The sequence below is a fragment of the Notothenia rossii genome (assembly GCF_949606895.1).
Source record: "Notothenia rossii genome assembly, contig: scaffold_41, whole genome shotgun sequence".
Taxonomy (NCBI): Eukaryota; Metazoa; Chordata; class Actinopteri; order Perciformes; family Nototheniidae; genus Notothenia; species Notothenia rossii.
Genome location: NW_027639660.1, coordinates 162,387 through 169,406, shown reverse-complemented (window position 1 = coordinate 169,406; position 7,020 = coordinate 162,387).

Here is a 7,020-nt window from a genome sequence, read left to right as displayed (position 1 = left end):
TCTCTAAATGTACAACTTTTTCTCCATCGAAATGAACAAATGAGACATGAAATAACATCTACAGATCAAGACAAAGCGAATGGAAGTGGTCCCAGCCTCGTAGCTGTGAACAGCTGTGATCAAAGAAAAATGCTGTTACAAAGATTTCTCAGTATATCTCCGGGACATTTCCTTGGCTTTGCCACCGTCACAATGGACAAACGAGACATGAAATAACATCAACAGATCAAGACAAAGCGAATGGAAGTACCCCCGGAGTCATAGCATGTGTAAATCGAGACGAAACATCTCTCTCTCCCCCGCCTGCTTGCGAAGGGGAGGGGCAGTTTACACACACACACGCAGCTGCTGCATGCAGCAACGCACACAGAGGGAGGAGATGGCAGAGAGAATGCACTCCCCTGAAAACTCCCCTTGAATTCCTCCAGACTCAGAAAATGTAAAAGTTCACTTTTTGGAGATCCATAGAAAAAGGGTGAAAATGGAAAAAAGTATTCAAAAATAGTGCCTCAAAAGGCGGGTAGAGTCCCTTGAAAACTCCCCTTGAATTCCTCCAGACTCAGAAAAAGTCAAAGTTGACTTTTTGGAGATCCATAGAAAAAGGGTGAAAATGAAAAAAAGTATTCCACAGTATGGATTCGAACACGCGACCAACCGCATCCAGGGGCGAGCATTAACGCAGTGAGCCACTGGACCTGAGTACTCAAACATGCCTACTTTTGCATCTTAGAAACTCTGAATTCACTAAATGTACAACTTTTTCTCCATCAAAATGAACAAATGAGACATTAAATAACATCTACAGATCAAGACGAAGCGAATGGAAGCGATCCCAGCCTCGTAGCTGTGAACAGCTGTGATCGCAGGAAAATGCTGTTACAAAGATTTCTCAGTATATCTCCGGGACATTTCCCTGGCTTTCCCACCGTCACAATGGACAAATGAGACATGAAATAACATCAACAGATCAAGACGAAGCGAATGGAGGTACCCCCGGAGTCATAGCATGTGTAAATCGAGACGAAACATCTCTCTCTCTCCCGCCTGCTTGTGAAGGGGAGGGGCAGTTTACACACACACGCAGCTGCTGCATGCAGCAACGCACACACAGGGAGGAGATGGCAGAGAGAACGCACTCCCCTGAAAACTCCCCTTGAATTCCTCCAGACTCAGAAAATGTAAAAGTTCACTTTTTGGAGATCCATAGAAAAAGGGTGAAAATGGAAAAAAGTATTCAAAAATAGTGCCTCAAAAGGCGGGTAGAGTCCCTTGAAAACTCCCCTTGAATTCCTCCAGACTCAGAAAAAGTCAAAGTTGACTTTTTGGAGATCCATAGAAAAAGGGTGAAAATGAAAAAAAGTATTCCACAGTATGGATTCGAACACGCGACCAACCGCATCCAGGGGCGAGCATTAACGCAGTGAGCCACTGGACCTGAGTACTCAAACATGCCTACTTTTGCATCTTAGAAACTCTGAATTCACTAAATGTACAACTTTTTCTCCATCAAAATGAACAAATGAGACATTAAATAACATCTACAGATCAAGACGAAGCGAATGGAAGCGATCCCAGCCTCGTAGCTGTGAACAGCTGTGATCGCAGGAAAATGCTGTTACAAAGATTTCTCAGTATATCTCCGGGACATTTCCCTGGCTTTCCCACCGTCACAATGGACAAATGAGACATGAAATAACATCAACAGATCAAGACGAAGCGAATGGAGGTACCCCCGGAGTCATAGCATGTGTAAATCGAGACGAAACATCTCTCTCTCTCCCGCCTGCTTGTGAAGGGGAGGGGCAGTTTACACACACACGCAGCTGCTGCATGCAGCAACGCACACACAGGGAGGAGATGGCAGAGAGAACGCACTCCCCTGAAAACTCCCCTTGAATTCCTCCAGACTCAGAAAATGTAAAAGATCACTTTTTGGAGATCCATAGAAAAAGGGTGAAAATGGAAAAAAGTATTCGAAAATAGTGCCTCATAAGGCGGGTAGAGTCCCTTGAAAACTCCCCTTGAATTCCTCCAGACTCAGAAAAAGTCAAAGTTGACTTTTTGGAGATCCATAGAAAAAGGGTGAAAATGAAAAAAAGTATGCCACAGCATGGATTCGAACACACGACCAACCGCATCCAGGGGCGAGCGTTAACGCAGTGAGCCACTGGACATGAGTACTCAAACATGCCTACTTTTGCATCTTAGACACTCTGAATTCACTAAATGTACAACTTTTTCTCCATCAAAATGAACAAATGAGACATGACATAACATCTACAGATCAAGACGAAGCGAATGGAAGCGGTCCCAGCCTCGTAGCTGTGAACAGCTGTGATCGCAGGAAAATGCTGTTACAAAGATTTCTCAGTATATCTCCGGGACATTTCCCTGGCTTTGCCACCGTCACAATGGACAAACGAGACATGAAATAACATCAACAGATCAAGACGAAGCGAATGGAAGTACCCCCGGAGTCATAGCATGTGTAAATCGAGACGAAACATCTCTCTCTCCACCGCCTGCTTGCGAAGGGGAGGGGCAGTTTACACACACACACGCAGCTGCTGCATGCAGCAACGCACACAGAGGGAGGAGATGGCAGAGAGAATGCACTCCCCTGAAAACTCCCCTTGAATTCCTCCAGACTCAGAAAATGTAAAAGTTCACTTTTTGGAGATCCATAGAAAAAGGGTGAAAATGGAAAAAAGTATTCGAAAATAGTGCCTCATAAGGCGGGTAGAGTCCCTTGAAAACTCCCCTTGAATTCCTCCAGACTCAGAAAAAGTCAAAGTTGACTTTTTGGAGATCCATAGAAAAAGGGTGAAAATGAAAAAAAGTATGCCACAGTATGGATTCGAACACGCGACCAACCACATCCAGGGGCGAGCATTAACGCAGTGAGCCACTGGACCTGAGTACTCAAACATGCCTACTTTTGCATCTTAGAAACTCTGAATTCACTAAATGTACAACTTTTTCTCCATCGAAATGAACAAATGAGACATGAAATAACATCTACAGATCAAGACAAAGCGAATGGAAGTGGTCCCAGCCTCGTAGCTGTGAACAGCTGTGATCGCAGGAAAATGCTGTTACAAAGATTTCTCAGTATATCTCCGGGACATTTCCCTGGCTTTGCCACTGTCACAATGGACAAACGAGACATGAAATAACATCAACAGATCAAGACGAAGCGAATGGAAGTACCCCCGGAGTCATAGCATGTGTAAATCGAGACGAAACATCTCTCTCTCCCCCGCCTGCTTGCGAAGGGGAGGGGCAGTTTACACACACACACGCAGCTGCTGCATGCAGCAACGCACACAGAGGGAGGAGATGGCAGAGAGAATGCACTCCCCTGAAAACTCCCCTTGAATTCCTCCAGACTCAGAAAATGTAAAAGTTCACTTTTTGGAGATCCATAGAAAAAGGGTGAAAATGGAAAAAAGTATTCGAAAATAGTGCCTCATAAGGCGGGTAGAGTCCCTTAAAAACTCCCCTTGAATTCCTCCAGACTCAGAAAAAGTCAAAGTTGACTTTTTGGAGATCCATAGAAAAAGGGTGAAAATGAAAAAAAGTATTCCACAGTATGGATTCGAACACGCGACCAACCGCATCCAGGGGCGAGCATTAACGCAGTGAGCCACTGGACCTGAGTACTCAAACATGCCTACTTTTGCATCTTAGAAACTCTGAATTCACTAAATGTACAACTTTTTATCCATCAAAATGAACAAATGAGACATTAAATAACATCTACAGATCAAGACGAAGCGAATGGAAGCGATCCCAGCCTCGTAGCTGTGAACAGCTGTGATCGCAGGAAAATGCTGTTACAAAGATTTCTCAGTATATCTCCGGGACATTTCCCTGGCTTTGCCACCGTCACAATGGACAAACGAGACATGAAATAACATCAACAGATCAAGACGAAGCGAATGGAGGTACCCCCGGAGTCATAGCATGTGTAAATCGAGACGAAACATCTCTCTCTCCCCCGCCTGCTTGCGAAGGGGAGGGGCAGTTTACACACACACGCAGCTGCTGCATGCAGCAACGCACACACAGGGAGGAGATGGCAGAGAGAACGCACTCCCCTGAAAACTCCCCTTGAATTCCTCCAGACTCAGAAAATGTAAAAGATCACTTTTTGGAGATCCATAGAAAAAGGGTGAAAATGGAAAAAAGTATTCGAAAATAGTGCCTCATAAGGCCGGTAGAGTCCCTTGAAAACTCCCCTTGAATTCCTCCAGACTCAGAAAAAGTCAAAGTTGACTTTTTGGAGATCCATAGAAAAAAGGGTGAAAATGAAAAAAAGTATGCTACAGCATGGATTCGAACACGCGACCAACAGCATCCAGGGGCGAGCGTTAACGCAGTGAGCCACTGGACATGAGTACTCAAACATGCCTACTTTTGCATCTTAGACACTCTGAATTCACTAAATGTACAACTTTTTCTCCATCAAAATGAACAAATGAGACATGAAATAACATCTACAGATCAAGACGAAGCGAATGGAAGCGGTCCCAGCCTCGTAGCTGTGAACAGCTGTGATCGCAGGAAAATGCTGTTACAAAGATTTCTCAGTATATCTCCGGGACATTTCCCTGGCTTTGCCACCGTCACAATGGACAAACGAGACATGAAATAACATCAACAGATCAAGACGAAGCGAATGGAAGTACCCCCGGAGTCATAGCATGTGTAAATCGAGACGAAACATCTCTCTCTCCCCCGCCTGCTTGCGAAGGGGAGGGGCAGTTTACACACACACGCAGCTGCTGCATGCAGCAACGCACACACAGGGAGGAGATGGCAGAGAGAACGCACTCCCCTGAAAACTCCCCTTGAATTCCTCCAGACTCAGAAAATGTAAAAGATCACTTTTTGGAGATCCATAGAAAAAGGGTGAAAATGGAAAAAAGTATTCGAAAATAGTGCCTCATAAGGCGGGTAGAGTCCCTTGAAAACTCCCCTTGAATTCCTCCAGACTCAGAAAAAGTCAAAGTTGACTTTTTGGAGATCCAAAGAAAAAGGGTGAAAATGAAAAAAAGTATGTCACAGCATGGATTCAAACACGCGACCAACCGCATCCAGGGGCGAGCGTTAACGCAGTGAGCCACTGGACATGAGTATTCAAACATGCCTACTTTTGCATCTTAGACACTCTGAATTCACTAAATGTACAACTTTTTCTCCATCAAAATGAACAAATGAGACATGAAATAACATCTACAGATCAAGACGAAGCGAATGGAAGCGGTCCCAGCCTCGTAGCTGTGAACAGCTGTGATCGCAGGAAAATGCTGTTACAAAGATTTCTCAGTATATCTCCGGGACATTTCCCTGGCTTTGCCACCGTCACAATGGACAAACGAGACATGAAATAACATCAACAGATCAAGACGAAGCGAATGGAAGTACCCCCGGAGTCATAGCATGTGTAAATCGAGACGAAACATATCTCTCTCCCCCGCCTGCTTGCGAAGGGGAGGGGCAGTTTACACACACACACGCAGCTGCTGCATGCAGCAACGCACACAGAGGGAGGAGATGGCAGAGAGAATGCACTCCCCTGAAAACTCCCCTTGAATTCCTCCAGACTCAGAAAATGTAAAAGTTCACTTTTTGGAGATCCATAGAAAAAGGGTGAAAATGGAAAAAAGTATTCGAAAATAGTGCCTCATAAGGCGGGTAGAGTCCCTTAAAAACTCCCCTTGAATTCCTCCAGACTCAGAAAAAGTCAAAGTTGACTTTTTGGAGATCCATAGAAAAAGGGTGAAAATGAAAAAAAGTATTCCACAGTATGGATTCGAACACGCGACCAACCGCATCCAGGGGCGAGCATTAACGCAGTGAGCCACTGGACCTGAGTACTCAAACATGCCTACTTTTGCATCTTAGAAACTCTGAATTCACTAAATGTACAACTTTTTCTCCATCAAAATGAACAAATGAGACATTAAATAACATCTACAGATCAAGACGAAGCGAATGGAAGCGATCCCAGCCTCGTAGATGTGAACAGCTGTGATCGCAGGAAAATGCTGTTACAAAGATTTCTCAGTATATCTCCGGGACATTTCCCTGGCTTTCCCACCGTCACAATGGACAAACGAGACATGAAATAACATCAACAGATCAAGACAAAGCGAATGGAGGTACCCCCGGAGTCATAGCATGTGTAAATCGAGACGAAACATCTCTCTCTCCCCCGCCTGCTTGCGAAGGGGAGGGGCAGTTTACACACACACGCAGCTGCTGCATGCAGCAACGCACACACAGGGAGGAGATGGCAGAGAGAACGCACTCCCCTGAAAACTCCCCTTGAATTCCTCCAGACTCAGAAAATGTAAAAGATCACTTTTTGGAGATCCATAGAAAAAGGGTGAAAATGAAAAAAAGAATGCCACAGCATGGATTCGAACACGCGACCAACCGCATCCAGGGGCGAGTGTTAACGCAGTGAGCCACTGGACCTGAGTATGTAAATATGCCTACTTGTGCATCTTAGACACTCTGAATTCACTAAATGTACAACTTTTTCTCCATCAAAATGAACAAATGAGACATGAAATAACATCTACAGATCAAGACGAAGCGAATTGAAGCGGTCCCAGCCTCGTAGCTGTGAACAGCTGTGATCGCAGGAAAATGCTGTTACAAAGATTTCTCAGTATATCTCCGGGACATTTCCCTGGCTTTCCCACCGACAAAATGGACAAACGAGACATGAAATAACATCAACAGATCAAGACGAAGCGAATGGAGGTACCCCCGGAGTCATAGCATGTGTAAATCGAGACGAAACATCTCTCTCTCCCCCGCCTGCTTGCGAGGGGGAGGGGCAGTTTACACACACACGCAGCTGCTGCATGCAGCAACACACACAGAGGGAGGAGATGGCAGAGAGAATGCACTCCCCTGAAAACTCCCCTTGAATTCCTCCAGACTCAGAAAATGTAAAAGTTCACTTTTTGGAGATCCATAGAAAAAGGGTGAAAATGGAAAAAA